At 32.8% G+C, this 12337-nt stretch overlaps 1 long non-coding RNA gene and 1 pseudogene across 1 annotated transcript; both read right to left on the reverse strand.

Annotated features, from left to right (window-relative positions):
- Nucleotides 1-242: 242 nt before the first annotated feature.
- Nucleotides 243-8174, reverse strand: LOC114172229 (annotated as a pseudogene).
- Nucleotides 8175-10146: 1972 nt separating this feature from the next.
- Nucleotides 10147-11569, reverse strand: LOC114172219. The gene is made up of 2 exons (XR_003601961.1): nt 11305-11569; nt 10147-10483 (listed from the first exon to the last, which is right to left on the reverse strand). It is a non-coding gene; the product is annotated as an uncharacterized LOC114172219 (long non-coding RNA).
- Between the last annotated feature and the right edge of the window lie 768 nt (nt 11570-12337).

The raw sequence follows: 12337 nt of genomic DNA on the forward strand, positions 1-12337 counted from the left end.
ACCATTTGTGAGAGTTTCCTCCCTTGGGAGTGAATACTTTTTAGCCTTATCTTGCATAGCAAGTGGCGACACACATCCACTCATCTTCAAGGTTGCCATGGCCAGTGGCGGATCTTGACCAACATTGTTGGGGGAGCCCAAATAATACATCCAAAATTTATACATTTCATTATTGTCACTAACACAATAAAAATGAATACATAACTTAGTATAACGATAACTAAAAAAGAAATCACAAATATCTAAAAGATTGCCCTTCGTTTCTTCAGATCCCTGAACTCATCAATAATTGAATCAGAACTAAAATTTTCAGCTATTTCTTTTTCAATGTAAATAATCATATTGTCGGCAAGAAATTCATCTTCCATTTTATTCCGCAATCTTGTTTTGATAATCTTCATTGCAGAAAGTGATCTTTCTGTTGTAGCTGTAGAGACAGGAAAAGTTAAAATAAGACGAATTAAACGATCAATCAAGTAGAATGTCCTTGACTTTCCTGTTCTTGCCAAAGATTGACATAATTCAAGCATGGTTGATAAATTCTTCAAATCTGGATGGTTAGGAGCATCAATAATAAAATGTTGAAGTTGAAATGTTAAACTAATCTTCTCTTGCTCACTAAAATCTAAAGGATAATATATGTTCACAAGAGTGCATATATCCTCAATGTTAAAAGCTTTATAAGCATCCTTAGGAACTAAAACATTGCTTAGAGTTAAAAGTTCCATTGTTTGCTCACTAAACCTGTCATTTAATTCTTGCAACTGCTTGTCCACTATAACAAGAAATATATTTATCCTAAAATGATGTTCCATAGTGACATGATCTTTTTGATGTCGAGAACGACCATGACGTGCAACATAAGTAGAATTAAAATCAGGAATATCAATGTCATGTTGTTCACAAAAGAATACCACACCTTTCAATAGATTTTGCCAACCATCCTCCCTCAACTTTTGAATCAAAATTTTAGTTGAACAAACTAATTGCATAGCATTCAATATATCCTGAGATTGTTTCTATAAAGCTTGACAAAGACCATTAGTTATTCCCATAATCTCTTTCATCATGTGTAAAACTAATATGAACTCACATGAAGACAACATATTCAATGCAGCATCAGCATCACCCCTTTGAGAATAAGTTGATCCATCAACAATAATTTTTTGAAGAACCAGACAAGATGCATTATATAGCTTCATCATACTACAAATGGAATAAAAATGCGAGCTCCAACGAGTATCACCAACTTGTTTTAAAGTGCCAATTTGATTTTTTCCTTTACCAGTTTCAAGTTCACCCATTTCTAACAATTGAGTTATTCCATCTAATTCAATAGCTTGTAACTCATCATGACGTTTACTAGAGGAACACACAACATTTACAAAAAAATCCAAATTTGAAAAAAATTGATGAACTGGAATGACCTCTCTTGAAGCTGCCACCAAAGCAAGTTGTAGTCTATGAGCAAAACAATGCACATAATAAGCATAAGGATTATCATTGAGAAATAATGCTTGCAACTCATTCCATTCTCCCCTCATATTACTAGCACCATCATACCCTTGACCGCGAATATTGGAAACATCAAGATTATGCCTAGAGAGAACGACACTCAATTCTTCTTTTTGAGTGGCGGTTGTTGTATCCTTAACATGCACAATATCAAAAAATTGTTCTTGTATATTACCATCCTTATCTACGAATCTCAAAAAAATAGCCATTTGCTCTTTTTTAGATTCATCACGTGCTTCATCAACAATTATGCAAAATTTAGAATCTCCAATTTCTTCTCGAATGTGACTTCTTACTTTTCTAAAGAAAATGTGCAAGATTTCTTTCTGAATATGATGAGAAGTATACTTAGCATTATACGGAGCATTTTCTAACACAACTTGTGCCACTTTATCATTATATGATGCTAGAACTTTAATCATTTCAAGAAAGTTACATCTATTACTTGACTCTGGTGTTTCCTTGTGGCCTCTAAATGCACAAGCTTGAAATGCGAGCCAACGAATTGTGTCAATAGAGGTTTTGAGCTGTAAACGATTCTTGCAGACTTGTTCTAAACTTTGAATATTTATTATGTTATTAATGTGCATAGATTGATTTAACAAGTCTTCACAAGCTTTCATTGCACTGTTATGCAGTGAGCAAGGACTATCTCCAATGTGGTTGAGAAATGCACATCTTTTTCCTGCATTAACCTTTCTCCATGATCTAAAACCTTGTTTAGTAAACACATCTGATCCAAAACGACCATATAGCTTTGAACTAAATAGATAACATGCCAAACAATAAGCTCCATCATTAGCCGGGGAATACTCTAGCCAAGAAGGAAACATTTTAAACCAACTAGATTGAAATCTCCTTGGATGTTTTTCCTTAGAATAAGGATAGTTTTCAAGTTGCATTTGATATGGACCCCATTTTAAATAAGCTCTTCAAATCTCATCTCTTTGACTCATTGGATATTCCCATATTTGAAGACATTTTCCTGGATCACGTTCCAAAGAACTAATATGAAACTCCTCACCTATAATTTTTTGAACTTTAAAAGGGGGCTCTTCTGACTGAACAATTGGAACATCAGTATCATGATTCAGAATATCTAGAAGAGTTGAATTTGTCCTGTTTTCATCTTCACGGGTAGCTTCCCTTTTATCACTTTTAAAAAATGAATCTATTCTTTTATTCTTCATTAATATACCTATTTAAAAAAAATACTAAAAATGATTTATCATAATCTAATAAAAAATTGAGAGACATAAATACCAAAAGAAAATTCGATGATAATCAAACTACACTTAAAATTCAATTATAAAAAACACACAGTACAATCATTTTTTCTTCTATGTTGATAAAATAAAAAATTAATATAAATGAGGCTCATTAAATAAATTATTAAACTAATATTTCACTATGAAGTGAGACAAAAGAGAATTACCTTCTTTATTTCTTCGAGGATGGAAGAGAACAGTTGAGAGATGAAAGCAAAAATAATTGATCTTTTTCTCTTCAGAAACAAAAGAAAATAGGTAAGAATGGAAGATGAGAACAATTTGTAAGAAATTCAAGGCATAAACATATAAAAGTGGCTCATTAAATAAATTATTGAATTAATATTTCACTATCAAGTGAGACGAAAGAATTACCTTCTTCTTTTCTTCCTCGAGGATGGAAGAGAATAAAGGAGAAATAAGAAAAAAAAGAATAGATCTTTTTCTTTTCAGAAACAAAAGAAAACAAATGAGAATGAAATATGAGAACAATTTATGAAAAACATAATCTATAATGAAAAAAAATAATAAAAAATATCTTGATAAATCTTTTTAATCTTTATTTTTATTTTATTTGATTTTATATTTTATTATTTATTAGTATTAATTATTATGTTATAAAAGAAATAAAATATTTGATTTAATATTTATAACAAAATAAAATCAAAAAACCTAATATCTATAATAAAAAAATCAAAATATCTAACGTAAAAAAAAATTACAAAATTTTTGGGGGTGCCAAGGCACCCCCTGCACTCATAATACTCCGCCACTGGCCATGGCTTCTAGCCTAGCCTTGTAGTGGCGTGCTTCTCACATTTTTTTACCATTTCTTTCCTTTCTATTTTATGTTTTCTTCTTCCTTTAATTGTTCTTGGTTTTCTATGGTTTATGTGCTTTCCATTTCCTTTTTGTTTGAATCAATCCATCATCTTCTTCTCTTGAGCTTTGTGAAAGGAACCTTAACATCTAGATAGCATGTTATCTTAATGTCCAGTGGGGATTTCACTTAGCTTTCTTAATCAACTCACACCATATTCAATAATCTTAAAAAGCAATAACATAATCCTTCATCATTTGGTATCTAGAGCTTTGGTTGTCCTTGAATATGGTGTTTTCATGTTCTAACCTTGTCCTGTGTAGCTATCTTTGAATGGTCCACGTAAAAACAAAGCTAGCAGCAACGTGTGCGTTTTTGAAAAAAATACTGCAGCTAGCTCAGCAGTCCAAAAGTAACATTCTTTATATCAAAAGAAAGCTCTGTGAGTCTAGTTTCCAACAGAAAAAGAATTAACGCATTTCGACTTCTGTGGAGAGAGTTATGATCCAATGAGTGAGCAAAGGTCAGAGCTGCCGAGAATACGAAAAACAACGTTTTCAGGTTATGCTGTGGCAATTTTGGCTTCGGTTTTGTGACTCTTTTGCTCCTAAATGTGGTTGGATAACATGTATTTTGATGCTTAGTCTTTGAGCCTCAGATCCATGAGTTTAAATGCATGATAGCTACATGTTTGTGTCTTTGTGTATGTCATGTTGAGTCTTTAAATGTGTCTAACTTTTGCTTGAGTCATATGTCATATGTTAACTTGAAGTTTTCTTATTCTTGTTTTTCCAAGTATTTGAATCTTGCTTTCACTTTATGTCTTTCTTGATGTATGCTCCATGAAATTGATTTTGGCCTAAAACTTGAGGAACTAAGTGTCCAAGCCACCTAAAACTCTTTCTTACCATTTTATGAAACTAGTTGTGAAAGAAGAATTTTGCATCAATTTTTGCCTAAAAACCGAGAGCAACCTTGCTCCTTGGTGAACTAAAAGTATGTTTTTCATAAGGTGTTATGCTACTAGTTTTCATACTTGAGAATTGGGTGATATTGGCTAATTAGTTCCATGCTTTAACTTGGTTATGATCTTTCTTGATGCATGCATGATTTAAGACTTGAAGATGCTTGTCAAGTGCTTTCCATAGAGTCCTTAAAATGTGCTTTTCTTGTTTTAGTCTTGTTAAAAGTTTTGTCTCAAACTTTTCTTCTTTAGAGTTTAGCTTTCCTTGTTTTTGTGCTTTTCTTGCTTGTCACTAGGTGTTCTTTGTTTTGTCTTAGTAGTTTTCTTTTCTTGAAACTCTTGGGATGTTGTGGCCAAATAACTTGTATTGCATTTGAAAGGTTTTAACAAGTTTTTAAAAGTGTTTGCTTCACTCCTTTGGTGGATTTTGCGTGCTAGCCTTGCCTTGTTACTTTGGGAGAGTGATCTAAACACTTGGGTTACATTTTGGGTTGGATTTGGTCTCAGTTTTCATGTTGTCTAACCTATAATCCATTTATTTTTGTCTCGGATTTGAGTGTTTGTGTTGTAGGAATCATGGCAAGTTCATCAAATGCACCTACACCAAAAAAAAAAACAATACATTGATGAGATTGCTTCGGGATTTGGAGTTGTCTAGGAAGGACTCCTTTGAACAATTGAGAAAAGAAAAGGAGCAAAGTGACCTCAGAATCCAATAGCACATTCAAAGGCTTGAAGCTAAAGAGCAAGAAAGAGAGGCTAGGAAAAGATGGCATTTTAGGCGCAAGCCATCACAAGAGAAGCAAACTCCAAAGATTCCTAAGTTCTATGGTGGAAGTGATCCCAAAATCTTCTTTGATTGGGAAGCTAAATTTGATCATATTTTCAATGAAAATTATGTAAAGGATCAAACACAAGTTGATCTAGTACATTTAGAATTTTTGGAGTATGCCAATACTTGGTGGCATAAAGTTTGTAAGAATTATGACCAAGGGCCACCCGCGGCTTCTTGGATGGACATTAAAACTCTTATGCGCACTAGATTTGTTCCTCCCTCCTATAGGAAGGAACTTCTTTTGAGTGAGTACTTTAAAGAATTAAAGTCTCAAATGCGTAGGGTTGAAATAAAAGAAACTAACAAAGAGAAAATAAAAAGATTTTTGAATGGTCTTAGGAGAGACATACAAGACCAAGTAGAGTTGTATGTGTTGGTATCGCGCAGCGGAATGTTTGAGCGTGCAGACAAAATCAAGAGGGGGGTGAATTGGTTTTTAAATAATAAAATTAATACTTTAAAATTTTTCCAAAATTTATCAATTAGATCAATAAATAATTTCTTTATAACACAATAATAGATGAAATAAAGAGATAGAGAAGAAGATTGAACACAAGTATTTATACTGGTTCGGATCAAAAGACCCTACGTCCAGTTGTTAATCTCTTAAAAACGAGATTAACTAAATCACTAACAAGTAACAGATTTACAATCAAATATTTAGAGTGTAAGGAAAGAAAACACCTCTCTTGAATCACACAAGAGATTAACACCTTTCTCTGAATCACACAGAGAACCTTGACCTTAGCTTTCCTAGCAACAGCAGCAGCACTCAATCTCCTAGAACACCTCTCAGGAAAAGTTATCGCTCTACCCACACTAGGTTTTTCAAAGCTTCAATTGAGAACACTTCAGAGAACTCTCTTGCAGTCACAGCACTAGTACTCTAGCTTCTCAAAAAGGTAATTGAGAAGTAACACTGAGGTTCCTTAAATAGGGGTTCCAGAAATTAGGTCAAAAAGCTGAACAGTCACGCCCAACAGACCAGGATAATCGATTATCACTAGTGATAATCGATTATTCCAGTGTGGTTTATGGAAAACAAATTTTTGAGCAGATAATCGATTATCACAAGTAATAATCGATTATTCCAGTGCTTTCTTGAAAAAATTTGTTCAGCTCAGGATAATCGATTATTCCAAGTGATAATCGATTATCATTTTGATATTTCGAGAAATACTAGAATTTTCTTGTACAATACTGCTTCTAACTTAATCTAATTACATTTTACAAGATAGCTTTAAACATAATAACATGTAGTCTTCATATTGTCTTCCAGATGGCTTTCAGGCTTCTTTTATCATCATCAAAATCTTGCTTCAGCATTTAGACTTGTATTGCTTTTGCCAACAATCTCCCCCTTTTTGATAATGATCAAAACAATATGTTTAAAGTATCTGCAATCAAAATATCTTACAAGGAGATTTTTTAGTAGCACTGTTTGGTTTAAATGTTTAAACTTTTTCTCCCCCTGTTTTGATCATATGAAAAAGGTTTCAATAAAGAAGCTCCCCCTCAATTTGGCATAGGTAAAGAATAACAAGACAAATATACTTATATTAAAAAATAAAACTGGAAAACATATTACAATTGCAAACAATGAGACTATGATGTAGACTTTTGAAAGTCTTGACTCATGTCATCATCGTCCTCACATTTATCAAATTTATGTTCTAAGTTAGAGATCCTAGAATCTAATCCTCTAATTAAGCCAGTGACTTCTTCATGTCTGTGAGTGGAGAGAAGAAAGAATTCTTCAAGCCTCTGATTGAGATTTAAATTGTGATCCTCTAAAGAAGAGGATGAGCCACCAACACCACTGGATGATCCAATATGTGTGTCAACAGGAGGAATAGGAGCAGTGGGAGGATTTTCTTCTTCTTCATTGTCCGAAGAAGGCATATCATCCTTGTGAATGTAGGTATTCCCAAAAGGAATAAATTTAATCTGCTTCAAGGAGTTTTCTGCAATTTTGTTTGCGGCAGTTGTCTTATGAGACTGTTCATCAAAGACATTTACCCCTTTATACTCACAAATACGAGAGATGAGCAAGGAATACGGAAGAGGATATTGAGGCAATCGTTTGGCTTTTAGCATTGTGTCAAGAATGATGCTTGGCCAATAGATGGGGATGTGGTTGAGCATGGCATATATTATCATAAGATCGGCTTCACTGCACTGTGCGTGATTTGTACCACGTGGACATAAAATCCAAACAATGAGATAGTGAAGTAGACGCTCATCGATTTTGAGAGGTCCAGCTAGTAATTGACGGCCAATTTCTTGATCTAGGCGTCGCATAAAGGATCTATATGCAAAAATTCTGTTGAACCCTTCTATGCCAGCCCTGAGAATGGGAGATGTGCCATCATGAATGGGAAATTGTGCAACATTTTCCCAAATATCATCATCTAAAATGATGTCGATACCTTTCACTTTTGTGAACCCAACTCCATCTCTGAATTTGTAGTTGAAATAAAAAGCTCGAACCAAATCTGGATAGTAAGTGCCTTGCATCTCTGTGAAGAATTTCACACCTTGTTCAGCCAGAAAGTTTTGAATGGTGAAATGGCGATTTATAAACCATTGAGACTGGATGAATTTTGGAGTGATGAGGGGTTTGTCTTTCCATAGTGTGATGAATTCAGAACGTCTTTCTTCATCCGAAATCCATCGTTCAATGGAGGTTGTTCTTGGTGCAGTTGAGGGATGAGAGGCACGAGATGCAGTCCTTCTACGTGTAGGAATTTTTCTACGAGAGGATTCAGCCATGGTTTAGGTAAAAGAGAGGGAAGCCTTTGAGAGTTTTGTGAGAGAATGAGAAAAGGAGAGGGTCTTGAGTGTTGATAGAGAGAAAAGAGTGTTCTGGTGACAAAAATCGCTAATATTTATAGAGAGAAGACTCCAACGGCCATATACACGCGATTTGATGAAAATCTAGCCGTTGCAACGGCTAGTTTTTGAATTTTGTTGGTCCAACGACGTGTAATAATCGATTATTCTAAGATGATAATCGATTATTGGTTCATAAACTGGGCAAAATATGAAGTCTGACGAGCTGATAATCGATTATCCTAAGTGATAATCGATTATTCCAGTGAGTTTTGATTTTTGGCTCAAAATTAAGGATAATCGATTATGGCCCTGAATAATCGATTATTACAAAATGTTTTTGAATTTTTAGGAAGAGATTTTAAGGATAATCGATTATGACCCAAAATAATCGATTATTCCAGTATGTTTTGGGATTTTTTAAGAGAGTCTGATAATCGATTATTGACACTTGTAATCGATTATTTACGCTATTTTTCGGATTTTTTAAGGATTGTGAGTTTTTAGCATTTTAAGAGATCTCTAATATGCCTAAGTCTCTTCTTAGTTCATAAAATCTATCTTTAGCTAAAGGTTTTGTAAAGATATCAGCTAATTGATGCTTTGTATCTACATATTCTATTTCACAATTTCCTTTATTAATGTGATCTCTTAGGAAATGATGTCTTATTTCAATATGCTTTGTCCTACACTACAACAAATTTCCAAATTTGCGAGGGAAAAATCCCTAGCTAATCCCTCGCTAATCCCTCGCAAAACAATTTAGCGAAGGATTAGCTAGGAAATAGCGATGACATTGAATCGTAGCTAAATTAGAGGTAGCTAATTAGCGAGGAAACTACTCCGTAGTTAATCCCTAGCTAATCCTTAGCTAATCCCTAGCAAAATGTTTGTAGCAAACCCTTAACTAATCCCTAGCAAACTAGTTGTAGCAAATCCCTAGCTAATCCCTAGCAAAGTGGTTGTAGCAAATCCCTCACTAATCCCTACCAAAATATTTGTAGCAAATCCTTAGCTAATCCCTAGCAAAGTGGTTGTAGCAAATTCCTCACCGATCCTTAGCAAAAAATTTGTAGCAAATTCCTAGTTAATCCCTAGCAAAATATTTGTAGCAAATCCCTAACTAATCCCTAGCAAAAATGTTTGCAGCAAAAGCCTCACTAATCCCTAGCGAAATATTTATAACAAATCTCCCGCTAATCCCTAGCAAAATGGTAGCAAATTTCCTTGATTGAACTTTTCCACACACATAATTGATAATATCTTCTTTTAGCTTTACTCCTTGACTGGAATATTAGATGCTACTGTATTTGTATGTCCAAATGTTATATTACAATTCCAATTTGATTTACACAGTGAATATATATATATATATATATATATATATATATATATATATATATATATATATATATATATATATATATTTAAAACCAACCTGTGGAGTGGAAGGCCGAAGAAGATGCTTAATTCGGGAGTTTTTATTTATTTCCCTGTGTAGGGAATAAGCTCAAAATAAAATTTCCGCTTATTGGTGGGATTTGAATAAAGAATAATTCATTTCTAAATTATATAAATGATCTTTATACTTTTATCTTGTGTTTTTTATTTCATTTATCTTTTATCTTTTACAAGGTTCAAATATTTTGCTTTCTTAAAGTGATTCGCAAGTTGACATTTAAAATTAATTATTTATCTCATACTTCATTCTTCTTCACCACTCACTTTCTTTTTCCTTCGAATTTCAATTGCACTATTTCTCTCCCTTTTCTACCATATCACATAAATACAGTATCATATGCAGAGTCGAATCTATATAGCCAGGGCTTATAACTATAATTCTTGAATCAAATATGGTGGCAATATAGATTTTTTAATGATCAGATGTTTGGAGAAAAATTGACAGATAACAGAAGACAAATCATTACATTGCATATCAGAAAATTAGTTCCTAAAAGTTCATACACATCAAGACAAACGATTTTAGCTTGATGGTAAACAAAAACAGTTTTTATCACCTGATAATGTTGAACCATCTCACATGATACATTAAAGAAGTTGAGCAATAGATTCTCCACTTTGAGGATACACCATTGGTAATTTCCATGATATTCTAAGCTTCTCACAAGCATTCACCAATACATACAAGCTTGGCGTCTTTCTCTAATCGGAAATTAAATAAGGAGTACTAACAAGGTGATCGCCATTCAACACCTCCCCAAGAGCTTCGGTCTTTTCTTTCTCCTTGCCTGGCATTTAAATGTATTCATTCTTCCGATTGAACATTAAGAAACCATAAAAGTACACAGAAAATACATTAAAAAAAGCTAGATATAATATAAATTTGTCCAGATGGTTGAATTCAACAACTACATATTCCCCTTCATAATATAAATAACTATCATAATACAAATATATATACTCACACATATTGCAAAACTCTATTCTAGTATATAAGTCTTGGTATTTCCCCATTGAGATTATTCAGTACCAGGTCTCTAGAACAGAACAAAGTTTCAAAATCTCCATAGACATTAAATTCATCCTCTATACGAAAAAGAGAAAATGAAAAAGTAACTTACAGAATCTTTAAGTTAGGAACATGAGAGAGAGTTGAAGGAATTGGTCCAATGAACTGATTATTTTTCAAGATTTTGAGAGCAGATTTAAAAAAAAAAAAAAAAGAGGGAAAAAAAATACTTGTCATAACCATAACATAACCTATGCAAATAAAACCCTCAATGAAAGGGGAACGCTCACAATAATTCTTGTATTTCAAAACACTACAATTCAAAGCGAAAAATCCTCCAATTACACACTCATAAAAACTGCAACATGACAATATCCAATAGACTATCACTAATTCCTATGGCCTAATCACTTTCAAAAAATCACAATTCCTTTTGGTTTTCTTTCCAAACTTAAACAATAGCAAGGACACTGTTCTTACAACGACAATAGCAGTTAAAGCCTTTAATTTAATCACATTCATTTCACACGTCGCAAATCAACAATAAAACTAACATTTGAAATGAAAATAACATTTGAAATGAAAATGAAAAAGAAATACCTAGAGTTGAGTGTGTTGCGGTGGAGAAAGAGAAAGAGAAAAAAAGGAAAGGATAGTGTGAATTCGAACGGAGAGGAGTAGAGGTAAATCTGACGGCGGAGGATGGAAGAGATTAGCGATGGCGTCGACAACGGCCACCGAGAACCGTTACGTTGTTGACGAGAGGTGTCGGAAAAAATAAATAGTGCTAAGAGAAAAAAAATAGAAAAAAAAAGAAAGAAGAAGATTAGGATTTGGGATTTAGAAGAGAATGAGCGTTTTTAAATGGTTGTTCTGCTCTGGGAGTGTTATTAATAATCTAAATAGTCCTATTTCAATATCAGATTAATTATTTTGTTTCTTAAGTTTTTAATTAAGTTTGACTTTTAGAAACAGAGTAATGTAGTCTTTTTAATTTCAAATCGACGAAAACGTCATTAAAACTAATACTTTATAATTAAATTCAAAATTTTTTTTTTTATATATTATGCTTGAATTCTTTTATGTTATTGTTGGATTTTTTTTCCGCTATGGTCAACAATCTAATGTTAAATTTTTAATTTTTGTTATTATTTGATTTCTAAATTATGAAAATATTTATGAAAAAAACATTGATAATTATTTGAATAATAAACAATATCATTAAACATCGATACTTATATTCATTATTATTTTTAATTAGAAATTCTATTTATTAGTTTTGGATTAGCAACAATATCATTAATCATAAGTAATTAGCTACAACTTAGTTACCATATCATGTTATGTATAATCCTTAACTAATTAGTTACAACTTAGTTACCATATCATGTTGTGTATAATCCCTAACTAATTAGCTACAACTTAGTTGTCATATTTATGTTGTATTTAATCCCTAACTAATTAGCTACAATTTAGCTACTGATAACGCTGTCGTCAAGCGATAAAATTAATACTACTTATCTATAACAACTTCAGTATTGTTAAGAAAGTAGTCAACAAAATAGAAAGGGTAAAGTAACCCAAAGTCGTCTCCCAACGAACACGGAATTGATTTTTAACAAATTAGTTCTTA

The sequence above is a fragment of the Vigna unguiculata genome, unplaced genomic scaffold, assembly GCF_004118075.2.
Source record: "Vigna unguiculata cultivar IT97K-499-35 unplaced genomic scaffold, ASM411807v1 contig_5, whole genome shotgun sequence".
NCBI lineage: Eukaryota > Viridiplantae > Streptophyta > Magnoliopsida > Fabales > Fabaceae > Vigna > Vigna unguiculata.